This window comes from Mus musculus, chromosome 4 (genome assembly GCF_000001635.26).
Source record: "Mus musculus strain C57BL/6J chromosome 4, GRCm38.p6 C57BL/6J".
NCBI lineage: Eukaryota > Metazoa > Chordata > Mammalia > Rodentia > Muridae > Mus > Mus musculus.
Window position 1 is genome coordinate 145,752,384 of NC_000070.6, and position 27,374 is coordinate 145,779,757.

At 40.9% G+C, this 27,374-nt stretch overlaps 2 pseudogenes; both read left to right on the forward strand.

Annotated features, from left to right (window-relative positions):
• Positions 1-23,534, forward strand: part of Vmn2r-ps15 (vomeronasal 2, receptor, pseudogene 15) — a 74,243-nt pseudogene extending 50,709 nt beyond the window's left edge.
• Gm13243 (predicted gene 13243) lies at positions 21,895-22,899 on the forward strand (annotated as a pseudogene).

The window sequence follows — 27,374 nt, forward strand, 5'->3', positions numbered from 1 at the left end:
CCTATTTAAGCTTTGACATTTTTCTAATAATTAGCATTTCTACATACAATAATCAAATATCCTGTAACAGGTAAAGGCCACTAAGAAACAAAATCCTGGATGATGTTAAACCATCTGCTCATGATGGAGATCTGAATGATTTTCTTATGCTCTTTATCTGACATAGCACATGAACTGGGATGACTATATCTACAATCAAATAATTAAAGACACAATTTGACCTAATGGAGTGAAGCTAACAAATGAAGGAAAGATGTATTTAAAATAACCAAAATGTACATATTTACCTAGATTGACTATATTTCCCTGTGTTTATAGTTATTTGTACTGTATGAGCTATCTTACTCATATTTAAGTGGCTGGAAATGACACCTCCAATCACTTTAGTATTGTCTTCCCTTTTTATTTGTAAAATACAAACATTCTTTAATGATTTTTAAAAAGGCTGGATAATTGCACTATAGAACTTTTTAGATAATAGTTAAAATTAGAAACATCAATACTTAATGTATAAATCAACATAGGTGTTGTTATTTAAGATTGCTATCTTTTGTATAATTCTAAACCTTTGGTTATCTACAGCTAGAGTAAAGAGAATTCAAGTTATATTTAAAAACTAGATTTTAAAATTTTATCCAAACTATACTGTGTAATGAGTGTATATAGGACAGTAAAAACCTTGGATCTCTTAAATGTTAGTTTTGGAATAATGTATGGGCTTAGGGTAAGCTAGCAGTCATAACTACAAGGCATGATTAAATGAAAGGACATTATATCTTCACTTGTGACTTCTCTAAGACCAAGATTATTTTATCACTTAAAGATATGTTGGTGGAACAACTAAATATCATAAAAAATTAAATCTAAAAACTTAAATCTAAGAATATAAACATTGAGAGAAACATTTGGTTCTTGGGGGTACTCAATTGTCAGCTAAGAGGAGTACCATCCAGCTACTTAAAGTCCACATGCCTGTGTTCTCAGACGATGAGAGAAAGCTCACTGTCTTCTAGGAAATGGGTTAAAATTATCTGGATACACTCCAGTTCTTTTAATAAGAATGAAATCTTCTGTGTGATTTTATTTTTCTTTTAAGTAATGAAATCCTGTCCAACCTGCCTCCCTGCCCTGCCCCCCATCCCACTTCCCCCTCCCTCCCTCCCTTTGAGAAAGACTCTGTAGGTAATTTTGAATTTTAGTAACCAAAGTTAAAAGTCTTTTACAATATTAGTTTACATTATTAGTTTATTTAATAGACCAAGTCTTATAAACAACTTTAAATATTTGTCCATTAAAACAAGTTTTATAAATTTAATTCACGAGGAGTTTTCTAAGTAGTGTTGACATAAAACTACAGCTGTAAAATGGCTCAGTGGTTAAGAGCACTGGCTGCTCTTCCAAAGGTTCTGAGTTCAATTCCTAGCAACCACATGGTGGCTCACAGCCATCTGTAATAGGATCTGATGCCTTCTTCTGTGTGTCTGAAGACAGCTACAGTGTACTCATATACATAAAATAATTTAAAAAAAACCCTACAGCTCTTATCTTAAAAGAAATAAGTAATAATTTATTTGGATCCATTTGAGTGGCTATGTCTCCAGAGAACAGATCTGTGTTATTACAAACTGTTCCAATGTAAAAGTAGTTTCATGACATTTTTATAGTTTTACAAGACAAAGAAAGTCATACATTAAAGCAAGTTTAAAACACATTAGTGGGTTCAAAGAGGCAGGTACAAGGAGATGGGGGAGCTTAATCTACAGGCCAAGATGCTATCTGATATCACGCTTACTTCTGGGGTTGGTGGGAGCTAATGATATACTAAGTCAATAATTTTAAACGGTCTTATTTATTATCAAAAGATGTCAGAGTCTGAATAGGGCAACAGAAGGCTCTTCCGGAAGGCTAAAACTATCTCAGATAAATAGCCTGTAAAACTGTAAGATTCCAGTCTCTCCACAGTATTGAAATTTCAATTGGAACATCAGTCTCTCTGCAAATCCAGACTTTTTCAGGAATTTGTCATTCATACCCAGACACAGATTTTTTTTCAGAAACTGTCATTTACGGTATGTATCATTCTCTAAACAGATCTTGTTGTTGTTGTTAAAGCAGTGACCCTCCAAAAAGGAAAAGGCTTTGTCCAATGAGCAGAAAAAAACCCTAAAACTTAATCATAGGTTTTTAAAATCCATATACGAAAACATAAAATGCAGATAACAATTTTAATAAGGTCATTTTAAAATGAAAGTTCAGGGGGCTTTTTCTAAACCACACACACACACACACACACACATCATACCTTGAATATGTAACAATTATAAACACAGGTAAATTATATTTGTAGTTTTTGTTTTCTTAAATAAATCTAAATTAATTACTTGTTAAATGTTTCAATTATTATGACTAGTACCTTGAAATACTTTTTATTAGAAAAAGTATTTGCTTTTATTAGTGTTTATAAAGCATTCAAAGTAGGATAAAGTTTATCATTTATGACTATCATTTTCACTTTTAACCTAAAAACAGGAGAAAAAATTTAAAATATATCATTGTGGGGTTAATTAGGCTACTTAATATTAAGCTTATTTAAACTCTAAAGATGTATTAGTAAGCCTCCAAGTAGGTTTTTGAAATGACAATTAGAAAAATACTTAAGAGTTGGCACCTATATTGGCCTTGTTAAAATCAGGGTCTTAAAAAACTGTTAGGTAGGGCTGATGAGATGGCTCAGTGGGTAAGAGCACCTGACTGCTCTTCTGAAGGTCCAGAGTTCAAATCCCAGCAACCACATGGTGGCTCACAACCATCTGTAACAAGATCTGACTCCCTCTCCTGGTGTGTCTAAAGACAGCTACAGTGTACTTACACGTATAATAAATAAATAAAATTTTAAAAAACTGTTAGGTAAAAAATATTCTTAGAATAATTTAATGTTTGTATTCACATACATTTTCACACACATCTGAAACATATACAAAAGCACAGACATAAATTGTCTTCTTGACCTTTGGAGTACAGTTCAGTATTTCAAGGAAGTGCAATTGTTCATAGGAAGAACATATCCTGCAGCAGGAGCAACCACCTCTTAAAGTTCATATATGTCTCAAGCAATTTGGGCCTTGTGGTAGAACCAGAACTAAAATAAGGATCAAGGAGATAGCATCTAGACCAGAACTATGTGAGTATGTATATCTTGTCCCTAAAAGCAGATTTAAAATTCTAACTCAAAAACTCAAGTTAATTGTTCCCCAAAGAGATTTAGAGCCATTAGCTGTCTCTATTTTAGCTATGTGGTTGCATTAATTAAATAGACTTTTTGTCATTTACCTTTATTTTGTTCCTTTAAATTTCAGTTTTATTATGAGCCAAAATAAATCTGGGTCAAGTTTACAACTTTAGTTTACATGAGCACTTACTTATAAGCCAATTTGGTACTAAGTATATTATGAAAAATAAATAAACACTGCTTTGTTTAGCAAGTATAGTAAGACAGTTTGGAGGAGTAAATGTTTCTCCAGTTTTCCCAAATACTTGCAAGTTAGTAATTATTACACATAAAACTGGCTAGAATACCAGAATGTGGTTTATCTTTAAACATTTCCTTCGTTTTGAACACCTTCTGTGATGGTTATTCTTGGTTATCAACCTGTCTTCATCTGGAATTAACTGTAACTCAGAAATGTCTAGATACAATTGAGAGGGAGTTTTGCTTTGTTTTGTTTTGTTTTGTTTTGTTTTGTTTTGTTTTGCTTAATTGGATCATTTGAAGTGAGAAGGTCAAATCTTCGAGGTGGAAAGACCCACCTTTAATTTAGACCACACCTTCTGTTGACAGCCTGTATAAAGGACATAGAAGAAGGAAGCTCTCTCTCTCTCTCTCTCTCTCTCTCTCTCTCTCTCTGTATGTCCCTTCCTAGCAAATCCACTCCTTCATTGGCATTAGAGCCCACTTCTTCAGGATTATGGTATATACTGAGGACCAGCTGAGATATCCAGTCTCATGGACTTGAGCAACTACTGAATTCTTAGACCTTCAGTATATAGACATACACATAGAGCCATTGTTGGGCTAGATGGACTATAGCCTGTCAGTCCTTCTAATAAATCATGTGTGTGTGTGTGTCAGAGAGAGTCATTCTATAAATTGTTACTCTAGGAAATGCAGAATAATATAACAATATTCCTTCGTAAATGCTCCCCACACATACACACACTTTTTTTTTCTTTTCTCCTGAAAAATCGCCTGGAGATGCTAGGAAGGAAACTTGTTTAGAATCAGTTTCATGTGCTGTTAGGAGCGGGTGTGGCGGCAGTCCCAAAGGCGCCAGGGACTGCAGCTAAGTCATATGACTTGCACCTGACTTCCTCATATAAGAGACAAACATCTTGAGTGCTGCGCAGGTGTACCAGGATACAGGTGAATCCAATTTGGTGGAGATTTGCCCCTGCTGCCCTGATTAGCTGAAGCTGCGTGCCTGGTGAGGTGGCGTGACCTGCTGTGCGTGGATGGGAACTGAGAGTATAAAAGAGTGAGAGGCCCGGGTTAGAGGGAGGATTATTATTCGAGAGAGGATTATTATTCGAGAGAGGATTGTTATTATTGGGAGATATAAAAACAAGGGAGATATAAACAAGGGAGAGATATAAACAAGGGAGATATAAACAAGAAGAAACAGGACTGAATAAACGTGTGCAGAAGGATCCTGCTGTGGCGTCGTTCTTGCTGGCGAGTTGAGCGCGCGCAACAAGTGGTGCCGAAACCCGGGAAAAGAAACATCTTCAGGCAAGAGCGAAGACCCCCTGCTACAGGGAGGATTCAGAACTGCATCACGGGGAAGAAGGGGTTAATAAAGGTTCTCGTAAAACAGACTGTTGAGAAGGATCCGGCGTGGATTCAGAACTCTTCAGCTGGGGAACGGTACTGGTAAGTCTCCCAAATTGATCCCTGGGTTAAAGGGGGATATTTTTAAGAGAAAGAAGAAAGATGAAGACTGAATAAACTGCTGTTAGAAGGACTGGTGGTCGTGTCGTTCTTGCTGGTCGAGAGCAGACGCGACAATTGGTGGCCCATACGGGGAACCGACTCCCCCACCGAGTTCAGAACTTTCAGCAGTCAGTGGTTGCCGGCAGGGTAAGTTCAAGGTGAGTGAAACTTGTGACCCCAGGAGTTTGGGAAGGACCTCGGATAAAATAGAGGTGAGCATAAAGTTGCCAGGAAGTAGGCACAAAGTAACCCAGGAGTTTGGGAAGGACCTCGGATAAAATAGAGGGGAATATAAAGTTGCCAGGAAGCAGGCACAAAGTAACGAAAGGTTCCTGGCTTTGGGACAAGTTAAGGTTCCTGGCTTTGGGACAAGTTAAGGTTCCTGGTTTGGGGACAAGTTAAGGAACTATGATAACCTCAGTGTAGTGATCAATAGATCCTCGCTGAGTAGTTATGCTTTTTTCTCCCATTGACCCTTTGTGGGTAGGTCTGATAGTTTTGGTCTTGTTTGTTCTGATATATGGACTCTGTTACTGTTTGAAACTGTGTGTAGAGGCAGTCAAGACAGGTCAGAAAATCCTTACAGAGCAACAAGAAAGTATGTCGGAAGAGGAGAAGGGCTTAAAAAGAAAAAGGAAAAAGAAAGGAGACACAGTGTTATCAGGTGGACAGAAAGGACAAAATAAAAGAGCCGAGGTGGAGGAGGAAGGCGAATTAGCTTTTGTGCCGCCTCCCTATGCCTCCTCAGCAGCCACCTGTAGGTGGACCTTCTGTCCGGAGATTTGGAGAGGATCGACCAGATCTGGTGTTGACATGGGCGAGAGGGTCTGTTTGTGTGTTTCCACAGGACCAGACAGAACCTCTTTGGGTGCTGGAGAGATTGGTGAGACGCTGCAAGAATGAGGCTCCTGATCCAGTTGCCCCTGTGGATGTGGTGGATGGTCCCACAAGCACAAACGATGGAGCAGAGATGGGAGATCCTTTCGGTATTCCAGAAGCCGATACCAGCTCGACATGACATTCAAATTTTTCCACGCTTTTTGATCCCTGAATTCCCCTTAAAGAGATAGCCCCGCTGGCCATCTATCCCTTGCTTCAGGGAAGATGAGTAGGGATGAGAGCCCTGGGATGTATGCTTGTTATAGTGTGTGTGTTTTTTGTGTTTGGCACATGTGTTAGGTGCAGAGTGTGCAGCCCGCACTTTCGCCATGGTAGCATAGGCTTTTGCTGCAGTGGAGGCGGGACAATCTCCTCAGATTCGGTTTGCCGCTCTAAAAGAAATTATGCTGCATTATGCCGTGGGGTGCGAGGCTAAGCACTGCACAGAGGATAGCTTGCTGTTGGCATCCTGTGGAAGGTATGTCTGATTGCATGAAGGTTCAGTGTCCTAGTTCCCTTTCCCCAGGAAAAACGACACGGGAGCTGGCCAAGACCTCTCTGGGTGATGAGCCTAAGGGATGGTTTTGTGTAGGGCCCCTATGCTTGCACACTGGGGATCAGACCTCTACCTTCACCCATGAGGCTTGCTTGCAGCAATTAAGATCTGGCCATAAGTTAATTAACATCCTGGCCTTTTGATGCACCTGCCGCAAGCAAAACACAATCTCCCCAGGTGTGGCTTGGCATAATAGAGAGGTAGTCAGTGATAACACTCCCTGGGCATGTCACCAACCTAAGACAGGGATCAAACCAATGCTGTTTGTCACCCAAGGACGGGTAAGGGACATGGCTGCGGGGGGCTATCTACAGACATTCTCTCTGCCAAAAAAGAAAAAAGGGGGAATTGTTAGGAGCGGGTGTGGCGGCAGTCCCAAAGGCGCCAGGGACTGCAGCTAAGTCATATGACTTGCACCTGACTTCCTCATATAAGAGACAAACATCTTGAGTGCTGCGCAGGTGTACCAGGATACAGGTGAATCCAATTTGGTGGAGATTTGCCCCTGCTGCCCTGATTAGCTGAAGCTGCGTGCCTGGTGAGGTGGCGTGACCTGCTGTGCGTGGATGGGAACTGAGAGTATAAAAGAGTGAGAGGCCCGGGTTAGAGGGAGGATTATTATTCGAGAGAGGATTATTATTCGAGAGAGGATTGTTATTATTGGGAGATATAAAAACAAGGGAGATATAAACAAGGGAGAGATATAAACAAGGGAGATATAAACAAGAAGAAACAGGACTGAATAAACGTGTGCAGAAGGATCCTGCTGTGGCGTCGTTCTTGCTGGCGAGTTGAGCGCGCGCAACAAGTGGTGCCGAAACCCGGGAAAAGAAACATCTTCAGGCAAGAGCGAAGACCCCCTGCTACAGGGAGGATTCAGAACTGCATCACGGGGAAGAAGGGGTTAATAAAGGTTCTCGTAAAACAGACTGTTGAGAAGGATCCGGCGTGGATTCAGAACTCTTCAGCTGGGGAACGGTACTGGTAAGTCTCCCAAATTGATCCCTGGGTTAAAGGGGGATATTTTTAAGAGAAAGAAGAAAGATGAAGACTGAATAAACTGCTGTTAGAAGGACTGGTGGTCGTGTCGTTCTTGCTGGTCGAGAGCAGACGCGACAATTGGTGGCCCATACGGGGAACCGACTCCCCCACCGAGTTCAGAACTTTCAGCAGTCAGTGGTTGCCGGCAGGGTAAGTTCAAGGTGAGTGAAACTTGTGACCCCAGGAGTTTGGGAAGGACCTCGGATAAAATAGAGGTGAGCATAAAGTTGCCAGGAAGTAGGCACAAAGTAACCCAGGAGTTTGGGAAGGACCTCGGATAAAATAGAGGGGAATATAAAGTTGCCAGGAAGCAGGCACAAAGTAACGAAAGGTTCCTGGCTTTGGGACAAGTTAAGGTTCCTGGCTTTGGGACAAGTTAAGGTTCCTGGTTTGGGGACAAGTTAAGGAACTATGATAACCTCAGTGTAGTGATCAATAGATCCTCGCTGAGTAGTTATGCTTTTTTCTCCCATTGACCCTTTGTGGGTAGGTCTGATAGTTTTGGTCTTGTTTGTTCTGATATATGGACTCTGTTACTGTTTGAAACTGTGTGTAGAGGCAGTCAAGACAGGTCAGAAAATCCTTACAGAGCAACAAGAAAGTATGTCGGAAGAGGAGAAGGGCTTAAAAAGAAAAAGGAAAAAGAAAGGAGACACAGTGTTATCAGGTGGACAGAAAGGACAAAATAAAAGAGCCGAGGTGGAGGAGGAAGGCGAATTAGCTTTTGTGCCGCCTCCCTATGCCTCCTCAGCAGCCACCTGTAGGTGGACCTTCTGTCCGGAGATTTGGAGAGGATCGACCAGATCTGGTGTTGACATGGGCGAGAGGGTCTGTTTGTGTGTTTCCACAGGACCAGACAGAACCTCTTTGGGTGCTGGAGAGATTGGTGAGACGCTGCAAGAATGAGGCTCCTGATCCAGTTGCCCCTGTGGATGTGGTGGATGGTCCCACAAGCACAAACGATGGAGCAGAGATGGGAGATCCTTTCGGTATTCCAGAAGCCGATACCAGCTCGACATGACATTCAAATTTTTCCACGCTTTTTGATCCCTGAATTCCCCTTAAAGAGATAGCCCCGCTGGCCATCTATCCCTTGCTTCAGGGAAGATGAGTAGGGATGAGAGCCCTGGGATGTATGCTTGTTATAGTGTGTGTGTTTTTTGTGTTTGGCACATGTGTTAGGTGCAGAGTGTGCAGCCCGCACTTTCGCCATGGTAGCATAGGCTTTTGCTGCAGTGGAGGCGGGACAATCTCCTCAGATTCGGTTTGCCGCTCTAAAAGAAATTATGCTGCATTATGCCGTGGGGTGCGAGGCTAAGCACTGCACAGAGGATAGCTTGCTGTTGGCATCCTGTGGAAGGTATGTCTGATTGCATGAAGGTTCAGTGTCCTAGTTCCCTTTCCCCAGGAAAAACGACACGGGAGCTGGCCAAGACCTCTCTGGGTGATGAGCCTAAGGGATGGTTTTGTGTAGGGCCCCTATGCTTGCACACTGGGGATCAGACCTCTACCTTCACCCATGAGGCTTGCTTGCAGCAATTAAGATCTGGCCATAAGTTAATTAACATCCTGGCCTTTTGATGCACCTGCCGCAAGCAAAACACAATCTCCCCAGGTGTGGCTTGGCATAATAGAGAGGTAGTCAGTGATAACACTCCCTGGGCATGTCACCAACCTAAGACAGGGATCAAACCAATGCTGTTTGTCACCCAAGGACGGGTAAGGGACATGGCTGCGGGGGGCTATCTACAGACATTCTCTCTGCCAAAAAAGAAAAAAGGGGGAATTGTTAGGAGCGGGTGTGGCGGCAGTCCCAAAGGCGCCAGGGACTGCAGCTAAGTCATATGACTTGCACCTGACTTCCTCATATAAGAGACAAACATCTTGAGTGCTGCGCAGGTGTACCAGGATACAGGTGAATCCAATTTGGTGGAGATTTGCCCCTGCTGCCCTGATTAGCTGAAGCTGCGTGCCTGGTGAGGTGGCGTGACCTGCTGTGCGTGGATGGGAACTGAGAGTATAAAAGAGTGAGAGGCCCGGGTTAGAGGGAGGATTATTATTCGAGAGAGGATTATTATTCGAGAGAGGATTGTTATTATTGGGAGATATAAAAACAAGGGAGATATAAACAAGGGAGAGATATAAACAAGGGAGATATAAACAAGAAGAAACAGGACTGAATAAACGTGTGCAGAAGGATCCTGCTGTGGCGTCGTTCTTGCTGGCGAGTTGGGGGCGCGCTCGACAATGTGCTACTTTTGGGATTGACTTTCTCAGCTTTTACCCTGAGACTGTCTTCTACATGTTTGTACATATATAAGGATGCTCCAGAAACTGGGTGAGCCAATAAACTTCATCCTGTGAATGTTAACTTTAGCAGCTGCGTCTCCAGAGACTGACTGACTAGAATTTTAGTACTGAGGGAAGATTGGAATGTTCCTGTCCCAAAGGGTAATTAGCTTATGTTGAGCTAGTTCTAGCTTCCAAAACAAACACCCTTTGTCTACCTCTGTGTCTGAATTAATGCCCTGTGACTAAGAGATAAAAACATTTTAGAGTTTATTAATTCAGCAAACCACTAGCACCTATCAATCCCAAAGCTAAGGAGTGTCACCAAACAGCATCTAAGGCTAATAGACAATGTATTTTAAACATGTCCTGATTAACCTAATTCTGTGTTCCTGAGCTGTGTTTTCTTAGTTAGGGTTTCCATTGCTGTAAAGAGACACTATGACTAAAGCCACTCTTATAAGGACAAACATTTGATTGGGGGTAGCTTACAGTTTCAGAGGTTCAGTCTATTATCAACACAGCAGGTAGCACGGCAGAATCCAGGCAGACAAGGTGCTGGAGAAGGAGCAGAGAGTTCTGCATCTTGACCTGACTGCATCCAGGAGAGACTGTCGCCCAGGCAGCTAGGAGGAGGGTCTCATTGTCCACCCCCACAGTGACACACTTCCTCCAACAAAGCCATACCTCCTAATAGTGCCACTCCCTAGGACAAGCATATTCAAACCACCACAGTTGTTACGTTTCATACTGCGGTATGATTGTGGTGGCGGTGATGGGACAGTTAGTGAGCCTAGACAAGGTATCCCTCTGAGGAATCACACCATCCAACAGGCCTAGTATAAAGAAGATTTGTTAGGGGCAGGGGGAGGGCTGGAAAGGGGCAGAAAAAGGAGGGGAGAAAGATAAAAAGAGAAGGAGAGGAGGAAGAGGCCAGCCGGGAACATGTGGGGACAAGAAAGAGAGAGTGAAGGAGAGAGAGTGTGGGGTAGCAGTCTTCTTATAAGCTGAGGCACCTGGCTTGTACCCAGAAGCAGGTGATGATGTAAGCTGTTGCTAGGTCACTGTTGCTAGGCTCCCAGGAAGAGCCTATTGGAATTGTCTGTAAGTCAATAACGGTCACTCATACCTGCTCCAGAAGAAACTATCTCTTATTCCCTTTAAGATTAGAGCTGTGGTTTTTGCATTGACAATTAGGGATCCCAATCTGGGGTTCTGAGAATGATCTTTCTTTTGGAGGAATCACACGAATGGAAGCTAGGTTCCAGCAAGGACCCATTCTTGGAGTCCAGACAGCCTGATGTTACCTTCTCCGCTGATATTGGTAAGTACTTCCCGGGCCTCCAGACATCCGTTGGTTTCGTTGGCTATCCATTTTGGAGTTTCTGAGCTGGTTAAGTAGGATCCCCTTTAGATCTGCTCTCTAAGCATGGGGTTTAATGGATCTAGTTTGTTTATTTGCTTTGAAATGTTTGCTCTATAAAAACTGTTCTAGAAATTTAGTTTGGCTTGTTTGCTTGCTTGCTTGTTTTTGAATCTCCAGAGACATTTTAGATTCTGGCTGTTTAAGTCATTTTTCAGATTTTGTTTGCTTTTGGAACTTTAAAGACGATTTGGTTTTTAAAAAGTTTGTCTTAGTTTTCTTTGTCTTTGACATTCATTGATTTATTGTTTTTGGCCTTTGTCTCCTGACTCTCCTCTTCAAATGCATAGGGATGTGTTTGGAGATGAAACTGCTGTCTGGTACTCCAGTGGCTTATGCATGATAGTTGCTGACTAACTTGCAAGTATTTGAACAAATGGAAAGATCTAAAGACAACGTAAACATTTGCTACCTCCAAACTGGTATATCTCCTGTGCTTAACAATGCCCTAGGGCATTGGTTCTCAACCTGGGGGTCACAACACCTTTGGGTCCCACATCAGGTGTTCTGCATATCCAATATTTACATTATGAATTAAAATAAAAGCAGAATTACAGCTATAAAGTAGCAATGACATAATTTTATGGCTAGGGGTCTGTCTTAGTCAAGATTTCTATTACTGTACAAACATCATGACCAAGAAGCAAGTTGGGGAGGAAAGGGTTTATTCGGCTTACACTTCCATACTGCTGTTCATCACCAAGGAAGTCAGGTCTGAAAATCAAGCAGGTTAGGAAGCAGGAGCTGATGCAGAGGCCATGGAGGGGTGTTACTTACTGGCTTACTTCCCCTGGCTTGCTCAGCCTGCTCTCTTATAGAATCCAAGACTACCAGCTCAGAGATGGTACCACCCACAAGGGGCCTTTCCCCCTTAATCACTAATTGAGAAAATGCCCCACAGCTGGATCTCATGGAGGCATTTCCCCAACTGAAGCTCCTTTCTTTGTGATAACTCCAGCCTGTGTCAAGTTGACACAAAACTGGCTAGTACAGGGTCACCACATGTGGAACTGTATTAAAAGGTCACAGTATTAGGAAGGTTGAGATCCACTGCCCAAAGGATTAAAAATTTTAAAGATAAAATAAGAAACATTCTTTAATTAAAATGTGAAACTGGGTGGGCTGCCTTGTCTAGCCTCAATAGGAGAAGACACACCTAGTCCTCCTGCAATTTGATCTGCCAAGGGAGTTGATATCCACAGGAGGCCTCCCCTTCACTGAGGAGAAAGGGAGAGGGTACTGGGGAGAAGGGAGGTGAGGCAGAGGGACTGGGAGAGAAGAGGGAGAGAAAGCTATGATTGGGATGTAAAGTAAATATTAATTAATGAAAAATGTAAGTGAACCATAAAAAAACTAATAAAATTGGTAATTCATTACAATAAAGAACTCTTTTAAAACTCCATGTGGATTAAGTTATATGCTAAAATAAAAATAATATCTAAAAATGTTTAGTTTATACCAAAACTAAGGACAGAATCTACAATACATCCTCACTCTCTACACTTTCTTTCTTTCTTTTTTTTTTTTTTAAAGATTTATTTATTACATGTAAGTACACTGTAGCTATCTTCTGACACACCAGAAGAGGGCGTCAGATCTCGTTACAGATGGTTGTGAGCCACCATGTGGTTGCTGGGATTTGAACTCTGGACCTTCAGAAGAGCAATCGGGTGCTCTTACCCACTGAGCCATCTCACCAGCCCCTCTTTCTTTCTTTCTTTCTTTCTTTCTTTCTTTCTTTCTTTCTTTCTTTCTTTCTTTCTTTCTTTCTTCCTTCCTTCCTTCCTTCCTTCCTTCCTTCCTTCCTTCCTTCCTTCCTTCCTTTTCCTCTCTCTCTTATCCCTTTCTATTCTGACCCCTCCATGTAACTGGTGTGGCAGATACAAGGACATTATAAAGAAACTGTCTGTCAATATGATAATTAGACTGTTGAAAGAATAAAAACTTGCTAAGGATAAGGGAGTTTCCTGTGACTCTCATCTTCAGGGAAGGAAAGAGCAGCAACCAGAGAGTAAACTTGTCTCCCAGAAAGAGACTTCACACAATTCTAATATCTTGTCAGGCCACATTGCAGGATGAGACAAAAACCTAGACAAGGAAGAGTCACAGATGGAAGTGACTAGAACTGCTTAGCTGTGGAAATCCTTAGAGATGCGGATGCTTGCAGTCAACCATCGAACTGACCACAGGGACCCCAATGGAGGAGTTAGGGGAAGGGCTGAAGGAGCTGAAGGGGCTTTATCTGACATCAATGTGAGGGGAGGCCCTTGGTCCTGTGATGGCTTGATGCCCTAGTGTAGACGAATGCTAGGGTGGTGAGGTGGGATGGGGGGCACCCTCATAGGAGAAGGGTTGGGGTGGGGATAGGGGAGTTTCAGCAGGGAAACCAGGAAAGGGGATAACATTTGAAATGTAAACAAATAAAATATCCAATAAAAAAAAAAGAAAAAAGAAAAGTCTTTTCTAAGCATGTCATAGATAAAGGTGGAACACTCCATGGGAAATTAGGGACAATTTGAAAACCTTGGAGAAATGCCCTATAACATTCATAGCAAAAGTGTCAAAATATATATATATATATATATATATATATATATATATATATATATATATATATATATAAATCAATAGGGAAAAATCGATATAAAGAAAACCCAGTAGAAGGTACTATGCTAAAGATAAAATAAACAATACATTTCCACTTATCATTACCAGTAACACAGGGAATAAAACTGAAATATTAAGAATAAAATATCCGTTTTCTATGTAAAAAAAATATAGAGGTTGTAAAATTTAATTTAATCCAAAACCCTAAGATAAGGTAAATGCTTGATTTTTTGCATCCATATTCTTAAATATTAATTTGTTCTTAGTAATATTTACCAAAAACAAAAGAACTTTAAAAACTGTTATTTTATCCTTTTACTAAATGGTCATTTAAAACCTGTTTCTCAAGTTAGCTTTTCTTATCCAAATTATACAAAAGTCATCAGTCTAAAAGTCTAATAGCAATATTCACAATGTTTTATAACTTAAGTAGTGATGTTCCTTGATTTAATTAGTATCTAAGCTGTCCTGTAATACAATTAGCTAAGATTAAAAAGTTAAACAATTTGTATCTTACTAATAAGAAAGGGGGAAGGATAATGCTACACTGACTTCTCCCAAAGTCCTTTTCTAACCATTTAAATATGTTAGTTCATATATTACAAATAATTATATATACAGGGGAAATACAAAGTCAATCTGGTTACAAAGTTTGGTTTTAGACATGTTTCCTTTTTGACCTTCACTCCATTTTATCAAACTGTGTTGTTGATTTCTTAATTTAGGTATAGTCATCTTAGCTCACATGTTATGTCAGGTACAGAGAGTATAAAAAATAATTCAAGTGCGGATCCTGAAAGAATGGATTGATATGATCCAGGATTTTGTTTCTTAATGGCCTTTACCAGCTATTCTCTCTCCTGAAGATGCTGTCCTGCCCACTATTCAGCCTCATCTACATCAGGTCCTATGAGTGAGCTTCCTAGTTTTGAGGGAACTTATGATATTTAATAAATAACATGTGGCATCGCTCCTGACCAAAATGTGATGCTTTGTAGACAAGGGAATTGTGAATGACAACTCCTGAGAGGAGGCTGTGTCTGAGCAGACCGATTAGATCTGCAATACCATGGAGAGAGTGGAACGGTGCAGGCTAATTACCTTGTCTTGGGCTAGTTTTAGCGAGCCCTCCTCCCAGTAGCCATACCTTACCTACCTCTGTGTCAGAACTAACATTCTGTGACTAATAGATAAAAACCTTTTGAAATTTACTGACTTAGCAGACTGCTAGCTTCTACCAACCCCAAAGCTACAAATGTCATCCAACTAAATTTGCCTTGATTTTGACTTTCTTTGTTCTGTAAAACTGTGAAATTGCTTCCACATTGGGACATAGAGTTGGGTAACTTCAATCTGTGTTCCTGGACTATGGTCACTTGAAATGGCTTCAGAATAAACTGTCCTCTTATTTCCTTTAAGATGAGAGCTGTGGTGTTTTTGCTTGACCATTTTCTCATTATCTGTGAATTTCATTTTTTGAATTGAAGAGATAAGAACTCAGGGGCCACTGACTTAGTGTAAGTTTTGTGTGACCATGGGTGTCTGAGACCTTAAATCCTGAATTAAAGTCCATCTGAGGAAAGCTTGCTTCTATCAAACTCAAAGTGTATCTATCCACTTTTCTGAATCAGCAGCAAGCCTCAGCCTTTTCCTACCTTAACATGAGATCCTGGAGGAGATTCCATTTCCTTGATAACCATTTCTTCAATAGTCTGGTATTGAAGATACCTAGAATAGGACATGTGTTTCTCTGTAGAAGATCTTTGCTTCTTCTAGGACTGCCACACTGCTGCATGCTCCCAGACAAAAAAACTCACTCTTTCCTTCTTTCTTTCCTTCACACTAGCAATGGAAGAGGGTCTTCTTTCTTGACATCCTCTCCAACATGTGTTGTTAACTTAAGTTTTGATCTTAGTCATTCTGATTGGTATAAGGTAGAATCTTAGGGTCATTTTGATTTGCATTTCTCTGATCACTAAGGACTTTGAAAATTTCCTTAGGTGCTTCTCAGCCATTCGAGATTCCTCAGTTGTGAAAACTCTGTTTAGTTCTATACCCCAATTTTTGATTGGGTTGTTTGTTTGTTTGGTGATTAACTTCTTGAGGTATTTATATGCTTTGAATCTTAGCTCTTTATTGGATGTAGGGTTAGTGAAAAAAAAATTCCCAATCTGTAGTTGGCCTATTTGTCTTACTGACTATTCCCTTTGCCTTACAGAAGTTTTCCAGTTTTATGAGGTCCCTTTTATCAATTCTTGATATTAGAGCTTGAGCTATTGGACTTCTGTTTAGGAAATTTACCCCTGTGTCAATAAATTCAAGGATATTTCCCACATTCTTATCTATTATTTTCAATGTATCTGGTTTTATGCTGTGGTCTTGATAAACTTGGACTTGAGCTTTATGCAAGGTGAAAAATATTGGTCTATTTTTATTCTTCTACATACAGACAGCCAGTTAGACCAGCACTATTTATTGAAGATGCTTTCCTTTTTCCATTGTAATTTTTGGCATCTTTGTCAAAGATCAAGTATCCATAAGTGTGTGGTTTTATTTCTGGGTCTTCACTTCTATTCCATTGATCAACATGCCTGTCTCTGTAACAATGCCATGCAGTTTTTTTTTGTTTTTTGTTTTCACTATTGCTCTGTAGTAAAGCTTGATGTCAGGGATGGTGATTGCTCAAGCTGTCTCACCCAAGAGGAATAGAAGGCAGGAAATAGTCAAACTCAGGGCAGAAATCAACCAAAGAGAAACAAAGAAAACAATGCAAAGAATCAGAAAACCAAAAGCTGGTACTTTGAGAGAATCAACAAGATTGATAAATCCCTAGCAAAACTATCTAAACAGGCCCATACTGCACAAGGAAATAGAAGAAGTTACTAAAATCCTCCCACCCAAGAGGCAGTATCCAAATTACCAAAATCAGAAATGAAAAGGGAAGCCGGGCGTGGTGGCACACGCCTTTAATCCCAGCACTCGGGAGGCAGAGGCAGGTGGATCTCTGAGTTCGAGGCCAGCCTGGTCTACAAAGTGAGTTCCAGGACAGCCAGGGCTATACAGAGAAACCCTGTCTCAAAAAACCAAAAAAAAAAAAAAAAAAAAGAAAGAAATGAAAAGGTAGACATAACAACAGAAATGGAGGCAATTCAAAAAAAAAAAAAACTTCAGATCCTATTATAAAAGCCTATACTCAACAAAACTAGAAAATCTAGATGAAATGGATGGTGTTCTAGACAGATGACACATACAAAAGTTAAATCAAGGGCAAGTAAACTATCTAAACAGGCCCATACTGCATAAGGAAATACAAATCATTAAAATCCTCGCACCCCAAAAAAGCCCAGGTTCAGATGGATTCAGCACAAAATTCTATTAGACCTTCAAAGAAGACCTGATACCAATTTTCTCAAACTATTCCATAAATCAGAAAGAGAAGGAACACTACCTAACTCATTTTATGAAGCCACAATTACTCTGACATGTAAACCACACAAGGACCTAACCAAAAAAGAGAACTTTATAACAATCTTGCTTATGATTATCAATGCAAAAATACTCAATAAACTCAATAAAATTCTTGCAACCGAATCCAAGAACATATCAAAACCATCATTCAACATGATCAAGTAGGCTTCATCCCAGGGATGCAAGGTTGTTTCAATACACGAAAATCCATCAATGTGATCCACTATGTAAACAAACTCAAAGAAAAAAATCACATTATCATCTCCTTACATGCAGAAAAAGCATTTGACAAAATACAATACCCCTTCATGTTAAAAGTATGGGAGATATCAGGAATTCAAGGCCCATACCTAAACAGAGTAAAAGCAATTTACTGTAAACCAACAGCCAATATCAAATTAAATAGAGACATACTTGAAGCAAACCCACTAAAATTGGGGATAAGATATAGATGTCCACTCTCCCCATACCTATTCAATATAGTACTTGAAGTGTTAGCTAGAATAATAACACAACAAAAAGAGATCAAGAGAATACAAATTGACAAAGAAGAAATAAGGTTATCACTAATGGCATATGATATGATAGTATACATAAGCGACCCCAAAATTTATATCAGAGAACTCCCCCAGCTGATAACTCACTTCAGCAAAGTGGCTGTGTATAAAATTAACTCAAGTAAATCAGTAGCCTTCCTTTATACAAATGATAAACAGACTGAGAAAGAAATTAGGGGAACAACTCCCTTCACAATAGCTACAAATAATATAAATTATCTTGCAGAAACTCTAACCAAACAAATGAAAGACCTGTATGACAGTAACTTCAAGTCTCTCAAGAAAGAAATTGAAGGTTCTATGCCCTAGTATAGAGGGGAATACCAGAGCCAGGAATGGGAGTGGGTGGGTTGGGGAGCAGGGCGCGGGGGAAAGGGATAGGGGATTTTCGCAGGGGGAACTAGGAAAGGAGATAACATTTAAAATGTAAATAAAGAAAATATCTAATAAAAAAAGAATAAATACAAGAAAGGAGAAAGAAATTGAAGAATATCTCAGAAAATTGAAAGATCTCTGATGTTCATGGATTGGCAGAATTAACATAGTAAAAATGGCCATCCCACCAAAGGCAATCTATAGATTCAATGTAATCCCCATCAAAATCCTAACACATTTCTTCAAATATATGGAAAGAGCAGTTCTCAAAATCATTTGGAAAGGTGAAAAATCCAGAATGGCAAAAACAATTCTTAACAATAAATCATTCAAATGTAACCATTAGGATTTACTTTTGAGAATGGACACATGCCATTGATATTTGTCACTTAGTATAAATTTTCTGATAGTTCCATACATTTTCTTGCCAATTTTCTCATTTCAGTTTTCTTTGTAGATAAATACAATTCCACTTGGAAGTGCATTACTTTTTCATTAGCCATGTTTCATTTGATAGATCCCAATTCTGGCTGGTCATGGCACCTCCTTTCCCTCACTCTCTTCTCTATTTTTGTCCCTTCTGTTCTTTTACAGAAACTATTTTGGGTCAGAATCTTTGACTGTTGGATGGCAACCCCGTCTGTCCACTTGATGCTGTCTTTCTACTGGAGATGGACTCTTTGAGTTTCCTCTACCCATTGTACAGTATTTCATCTAAGGTCTCTCCCTTTGATTTTTGAGATTCTCTCACCTCCAAGGTCTTCAGAACACCCTAGAGGCTCCTTTCTGGCTACAGGAGATGGCCTCTTAAGAAATCATATCCCCAAAGAAGTGAGTCACAGCTAAAGTCACCTCCACTGATTCTTGGGAGCCTTCCTTATACTTCCTTATAGTCTCTGTCTCATCCTGAACATGCCCCACACCTCCTCACCATAGTCAGTTGCAGATTTCCATTCATTTTCATGGACATCTGGCCATCTCTTCTGTCTTTCTGAACACCTGATTATGAATTGCCCTCCCCAACCCCTCTCCATCCCAGCACCCTTCCTCCATCTTCCTCTTATGACTATTTTATTCCTCCTTCTAAGTGAGATTCAAACTTCTTCCCTTGGTCCTTCCTTCTTGTTTAGTTTCTTTGGTTCTATGGAATGTAACATCTTACCTGTATTTTTTGGCTAATATCCACTTTTAAGTGAGTACATGTCATCCATGTTGTTTTTGGACTAAGTTACCTCACTCAGGATGATATTCTCAAGTTACATCCATTTACCTGCAAAATTGGTGATGTCTTGGTATTAGTAGCTGAATAGAATTCCATTGTGTAGATGTACCACATTCTCCTTATCTACTCTTCAGTGAGAGATATCTTTCCAGTTTCTGCCTATTATGAATAAAGCTTCTATGCACATAGTGTAGCAAGTGTTTTGTGGGATATTGGAGCATCATTTGGGTATATGCTAAATAGTGGTATAGCTGGATCTTTAGGTACAACTCCTGTTTTTCTGCAAACACACATACACAATTGATTTTTCAAGTGCTTGAATAAGTTTTCACTGCCACCAGCAATGAAAGAGTTGTTCCCCTTGCTCCACATCCTCAGCAGCATATTCTAACTTTTTTTATCTTAGCCATTCTGATGGGTGTAAAATGAAGGCCGAAAAGGACTTGCTTTTGACAAAAATGTCAAACCCAAACAATGGAAAAAGAAAGTATCTTCAAAAAATGGTGCTGACTTAATTGAATGTCAGCATGTAGAAGAATGTAAATAGATACATATCTGCTACCATGCACAAAATCAAATCCAAGGGGATCAAAGACCTTAACATAAAGCTGGATACACTAAGTCTAACAGAAAAGAATGTGGGGAATAATCTTGAACTCTTGGGTATAGGAGACAAGTTTCTGAACAGAACACCAATGGCTCAGGTTGTAAGACAAACTATTTATAAGTGGGAACCTTTGAAGCTGAAAGGCTTCTGTAAGGCAAATATATTGTAAATAAGACAAAACAACAGATAACAGAATGGGAAAAGACCTTCACCAACCCTACATATGACAGTGGGCTACTATCCAAAATATATAAAGTACTCGAGAAGTCAGCCACCAACAAACCAAATAACCCAATTGTTGCGGCCGCCAGCAGCTCGCAACATGAATGGTTCGACTGAGAAGGCTACTCTAGCTGTAAGAGAGGAATCTAGACGGGGCTAAAGAAGAAACAGAGCTAAGACAAATTCATTCTGATCAAAGCTCAAATTTTATTGTTGTGACACTAGTTATGAAGGAAGGGGAAGGGGACCCGATTCCTGCCAAATAATCTCGGGTCCAGTAGTAGGGTGAGCACGTGGTGGCACCAACAGCAAAACAGCAAGGTCCAGCAGTGGGCGTGGCAGAACGAATGAGCAGGAAGCTCCACCCCTGAGCAAGCAGGTTTCAGGCTGGGGGAGGGGAGACTACACCCAATTTTAAAAATGTGATACAGAGCTAAACAGAATTCTCAACAGAGGTACAACAGTGCACCCATGAGGAAGACCCAGCTCTGCTGTGCTCATGCCATTGGGATTACCTCACTTGCAAGCCCCATATGCAGGGACAGCTCTACTGTGCTGTGAGATGCAGGGCCTGCTGTCTCAGCTGCTAGGAAGGTGAGGATCACAATCAGCTCTGCTGCTCTCATGACTCCCTTGAAGCCAACTCATCTGCCCCCAGCTAGTATCAAGGGACAGTCTCCTGCCACCTTCTGACCCACCTTCCCTTTATCTGCCCAGTTATCAGCTCTCCTTTATTTTACAAATTTAGGTGGGAAGCTGGTTTACAAGAAATCACCTGAGTCAGACTCATTCCTTGTTCACAACCACTCACAGGAGAATGGAATTAACATCAAATATAATTAGCTCCAGGGCTATTCATAACATTTCCTCCTTTCTGTCCAATTAAAAGACTATTTTATCTCAGATATAATTGAACATAACTATTATTATTTTGTAATTTATAAAGTACTAGAGACCTAACACCCAGTCCACCATCTTTGTTAATTAAACAGAACCTCTGTCATGGATCTTTTCTTAAAAGACTTATAATTCTACATCTGGATATATCTTGGCTTTATATTGAATGCCATCTTAAAACCATCCTCTCAGATCTGTTCCTCTCAAAGTAAAAAACCTGGGTTGGCTAGGAGACTACGCAGTTTTTCAACCCCATCAGAAATCCATGAATGACTGATATTAACTGAAAATATAAAGAAAGCCTAACACAGCTTCCAAAACTTAGCCAATTTACCGTGATCACGGATCACTTGGACAGTCCCTTACTTCAACATGTTGGAGCATTAGTAATCAGCTTATTGCCCAGAGTCATCTGACAGACTTAGAGAAACAGAGATTTTTTTTTTTTTTTGGTTTTTCGAGACAGGGTTTCTCTGTATAGCCCTGGCTGTCCTGGAACTCACTCTGTAGACCAGGCTGGCCTCGAACTCAGAAATCCGCCTGCCTCTGCCTCCCAAGTGCTGGGATTAAAGGCGTGTGCCACCACGCCCAGCTCAGAAATTTTTTAAAAATATTTTTTATTAGATATTTTCCCCATTTACATTTCCAATGCTATCCCCAAAGTCCCCCATACCCTCCCCCCGAGAAACAGAAATATTAAGGAGTAGCTTACTAAGGGGACCCACTTAGCCAACTCAGGTAGCTTACTAGAAAGCTTACTTGAGGAACCGATCCGGATTAAGGGGCCGGAGGCGGGTCCTGGGCACTAGCGGTTCCGACCCCGCCCTCCGTGCAGCACCCGAGTGGCCCCCAGCCGAGCGGGCCCCCACTTCTCGGCCCGACCCAGACCCTTCTGCGCCTCCCTTGGCCATTGTCCGGCTCCAGGAGGCCGGCCCCGCGCCCCCTGGCGGCCGCCGGTGCCCGGGACGCGTCAGCCTCCTGGCTCCATACGCGAGCTCGGGGATCTGTGGCCTCCGTGGCCCCCCTCCCCAGCCCGCCCTGTTGTGGAGCCCGACGGGGCGGCGGCTACCAGGGCGGGTTTTGCGGCGCTCAGGAGAGGCCCCGGCTCCGCCCCGGGCCTGCCCAGGGGGAGAGCGGAGCGGTCAGCAGCCGGGTCGGGTCGGGGCCCCTCCCGAGAGGAGAGTGGAGCGGCAGCGGCGGCAGAAATGATGGAAGAACTGCATAGCCTGGACCCACGAAGGCAGGAATTACTAGAGGCCAGGTTCACTGGAGTTGGTGTAAGTAAGGGACCACTCAACAGTGAGTCTTCCAACCAGAGTTTGTGCAGCGTGGGGTCCTTGAGTGATAAAGAAGTAGAGACTCCTGAGGAAAAAGCAGAATGACCTGCGAAATCGGAAAAGGAAAGCTGAGCCATATGACACTAGCAAGGGAAAGGCACTTCTAGGGGGACATAAACTTAGCGATTCCTTTGAGTTTGCTGGGGGAAGCTGGCCAGGAACCAGCCCTGGCAGAAGTGTTCCACCAGATGCATGATCCTCACCACAACATTCCTTATCCAATCCCTTACCGCGTGGAGTAGAACAGCCTCTGTATGGTTTAGATGGCAGTGCAGCAAAGGAGGCCTCAGAAGAGCAGTCTGCTCTGCCCACCCTCATGTCAGTGATGTTAGCAAAACTGCGACTTGACACAGAGCAGTTGGCACCACAGGGAGCTGGCCTCTGCTTCACTTTCATCTCTGCTCAACAAAACAGTCCTTCTTCTATGGGTTCCAGTGTTTGAAAGTGACCTGTGATTGTGGAAGCTGCAATGATGATACTTTCTTTTTGTTGTTTTGTTGTTGTTCTTTGTTTGTTTTTTGAGACAGGTTTTTTTGTTTGTTTGTTTCTTTGTTTTTGTTTTTTGTTTTTGTTTTTGTTTTTTTGAGACAGGGTTTCTCTGTATAGCCCTGGCTATCCTGGAATTCACTTTGTAGACCAGGCTGGCCTCGGACTCAGAAAATCCCCTGCCTCTGCCTCCCAAGTGCTGGGATTGAAGGCGTGGGCCACTACTCCCAGCGGTGATAATGTCTTTTCTCCATCACATGTTTATTAGTGCGTGAAGTGTTCAGAGGATTGGCACACCATCACAGAGCATAGATTACTATTGCATCCATACACCTTTGACATCTCTGGCCTATGGAGACCCTTTGAGAATGGATCTTGCCTATATGCATCTATGTTTCCCTGCCTTCAGAGGTCTGATACTTGGGATTTTTGTGAATCACCCAGCACCGTCCATCTGGAAAGCCAGTAGGCACCCTCTCATCTACATTCTGCCCATTTCTCTCATCTTCTCTTTCCTTGGCTTCATGATATTCACAGGCCATTCACACTCAGACATTTTTATCGTGAGGCAAACCATGTTCATAGGTGCATAGACTGATTTTTTTTCCCTAAACTTTTGGCCAAGTAGATCTTGGTTCTGGATTTCAGAGTGGTTTCGGTTATTTTGTTGTTGTTTTGTTTGTTTTGAGACAGGGTTTCTCTTTATAGCCTTGGCTGTCTTGGACCTTACTTTGTAGACCAGGCTGGCCTCAAACTCAGAAATCCACCTGCCTCTGCCTCCTGAGTGCTGGGATTAAAAGGCATAAACCAGCATCCCTGGCTCAGAGTGTTCTTTTACTGAAATTTATTCACAGCATGAACATCATCATTAATAGTTCATGTGTAGGCATTAATAGTTGTATCTCACAAATTATAGTCTCAAATTTCTGGTCTTTTCTGCATTTTTCTGCGAAACATTTTGCTGCCTTCTGGTAAAGTATATTCTCTATAGGTCATTATAAATGAAAAGCATCAAAAAGCTAAAATTTCAAAAAGAAGAAATTTTGTGCTCAAAACTGAGTTTATTAGTCAGAATGAAAGACTATGATTGATGTTTACTGGTTAGGTAATATAAGTATGGGGGTCTCTGCAAATACTAGGTCTGGTAGATTAACAATCCATGAGACCAAAAGAAATCTAGTTCAATACCACTCTATAAATATTTCTACAGTGGTTGTGGGTGTTTTGTGGGTTATTGCCAATGAAATTCTAGCAACACTCAGGGAAAATCTTTCCCAGTGAATATGTGAACAGTTCTGAAGCAAAAGGTCTCCTGACAGTCAGAAGCCATGATATACCACAATGACCCATGGAACAATTAACCACACACAAGAAATTTATTGGGAAAACACTACAGGGAGGCTGCCTCTGTTCAGGTGAGAAGCCCAAGAGAAATGAGTGGGAGGCAGGCTTTGCATAGTTTAATTTTTTGGGGTGGGAGTGGGGGAAGGATTTTCAGAATTGGAAATAGCTCTGGTTGGAGATTGCCTGGATTTTATGTTCTAATTTGAGTAAATTAAGGAGTTTCTGTGTTATTAAAACTGGGAAGTAAACTATAAGTTTTCCCGGTAGACTCAGTTGCCAATGCTGAGTGAAACTTCAAGATTCTGATTTCAGGGTTGTTTATTTTAGGAACAAGTAAGCACAGTAAAATTTTGGAAAGAAATTTTTTGGTAATAATTGTCTCAATTGTCTGTATACAATGAAGATGAATGTGTGGCTACTTCAAAGGTCTTTTGCAAAGTACATGTGAGTCTTTCTTTAAAGTTGGATTCTAAAACTAAAGAGCCTAGAGGAGGATCAAGCATACAGTGTAGAGGACACCAAGCTGTAAGGTACATGTCCTATATCCCCCAAGGATGGTTTGTACTGATGGAGAAACAATGATCTAGGATGATTGTCTGGGACAATTTAATAGTCTGGGACTTCCAGGTGTGGTCTGCCACTACAATCTACCACAGGTCACCAAGCTGCTTACTACATCCATTCTTTTACTTCTGGTTTAAAAAAAAAGTGTACTTCTCTTGCACTGAAGAGAAAACGCTGTGGTTTTACATTCCTGGTTAACTTAGAGCTTATTCTTGACCATAATTTCCTTTTGCCCTCTACAGAAAAAATATATTTTATGGTTGTTTCTGGTTCATAGGATGTTAATGTTGTGTTAGTGTAAATGGAAAGACAGTCAAAAGATGTTTTCTAGAATATAAAATATGTTGTTGAGATATACAAAGTGTGATTACATTGCTTGACTCTATAGACATGAAACTTGCAAGTGCTGCTGGCAGAATCCCAGCAATCAGAACACTAGGGCAGGTGTATTATTCTTCATTTGAGGTCAGACTAGTCTACATCAAAGTGACATTCCAACCTGTGGGCCCCAATTTCCTCTTCTGGCCTACTTGGATTCTCCACATGTATGGAGGTGAATTTCCTAACCTTTTCAGTGGGTGTGTCTGTATTTTCAAATTTTTATTGGCAGAGAACTAGCAGGATCTTGATATTGTCATTTCTATGGCCCATCACCAGCTTTACATTTGTAAATACTCCTCCCACCCCTGCTGAGATACTTGAATGGCAAGCAGCTCTCTATACCTAAAGGCAATCCAGAGAAGTTCTGGTGATGTTTCACACCTGATTGCTTCTAAGAAAAAAACCTGACATCCAATTCCTGGGACAAGAATTGGAGGGCCGAATTTCTGGATATTAAAAGAGATGTAGAGAGGAGAATGCAGATGTAGGAGATTTAGTGGGAGACAGAGAAGATAACAGATAGATGAGAACGGAGCGGGAGAGAGGTTAAGAGGTATCTATGTATGAGGTCATAGGCTTGAATTGTCTTAAATCTAAATGATAGCTGGGAGACTGCTCCAATGAAAGTTTTATGCTTTATAGTATATAGAAACCTTTTCATTACTTATAACACTGGTGTGTCCACAAACACTCCCAGTACACTCATGACCAAGCACCCTTGTGTGTATAGATATATAACATTTAACCAGAGTGCTTTTGGTATTTAAGTCAAATTAGACATTGATTGGTTATTCCCAGTAAATTCATGACATCATTGCCCTAAGCATATTTTGCTGAAAGGAAAAATTATAGATCAACGTCTTTTTGGTTGGTTCTGTGTATATATTTCACTTTGTGTACCTTTCAAAGCACCTTCCATAAGGAGGACACTGGAACATAAGAGTCAATGTTCTTGCAGGCACCAGTTTGCCCTTTTCATATACAGTGTTTTGTGTCAGCCCTGTCTTTAGCAATGAAGACTTATTGTCAGTTTGTTAAAAGCAACCCCTTTTGTTGTCAGTGGCCAGCAGTCTTTGGATATTTTTATGAAACCACTTTGGCTAGCAACTTTCTTGATGTAACACAGTGGAAAAGACAAGATCAACTGGAACTCCATCTCTTTCAGAATTCAGAGATTTCATTTGAAACACCTTCATACACTTATAAGCTGGTACTTAAAAAAATTTTATTTTTTGTTTTGTTTTGTGAACATCTTACTAAGACTACATCCAGCAGGACTCCATGGAGTCTTGCTCCATGGTGCTTTCCTATGCATTGGCAGAACCATACGTGTGACAATGTATTATATAAAACATCTTACCTTGTAATAGATGGGGAATTTTCCTGGACCTCACAACCAGAATTAAGGCAACTTGACGAAATTTAAGATTTAAAGCTGTGATCCTACTGTTTACTCAACTTGAGGGTTTAGCACTTTTCAAAGAACAACGTAAAAACTAACATTATTCTCCTTGGACTTCTCTTGATATCAACTTTTAAAACCTAACTTGATGCATAGATAAAATGGTAATTTATGTACTTTTTCAAGTCCTGCTCAGAAACTGCATGAGTGTCATTTGATGAAAGCATGAAATGCAGAGGCTTAAAGCATAGTTCAAAAATGAATATACAGTTATGGGTATTGGTTGATAAAAGTCATGTTTATAAATGTTTGTTGTCTTGTCCACTTGACCACTCGGAGCCAGTTACCTAATCCTTTATAAAAGATTACTGTTCACTGTCCCATTCTTTCCCCATGTGATGGATCCCTTGATGTTCTAGAAGTACTCCAAAGCTCTCTCTCAAGGCCAGTCAGAGAGACACAAACAGACAACAGATTACACAGACACCAACATGGAGACAAAAGGCAGACAGAAAGGGAGAGCTATACAAGCAGCCTTCAGGAAGTTACAGATTTAAACTAACTGAACAGACACACAGAGGATGGAAGCACAGGGAACATGAAGTAGAGAATTCAACTTTGTACTCACACTCAGCTAAATGCCTCTGAGGAAAAGGCTTTCATTTCTTTCCTTAACTCAACACAGATGCATTATTAACCACCAGTATGTTTAATCTACTCACATATGAGG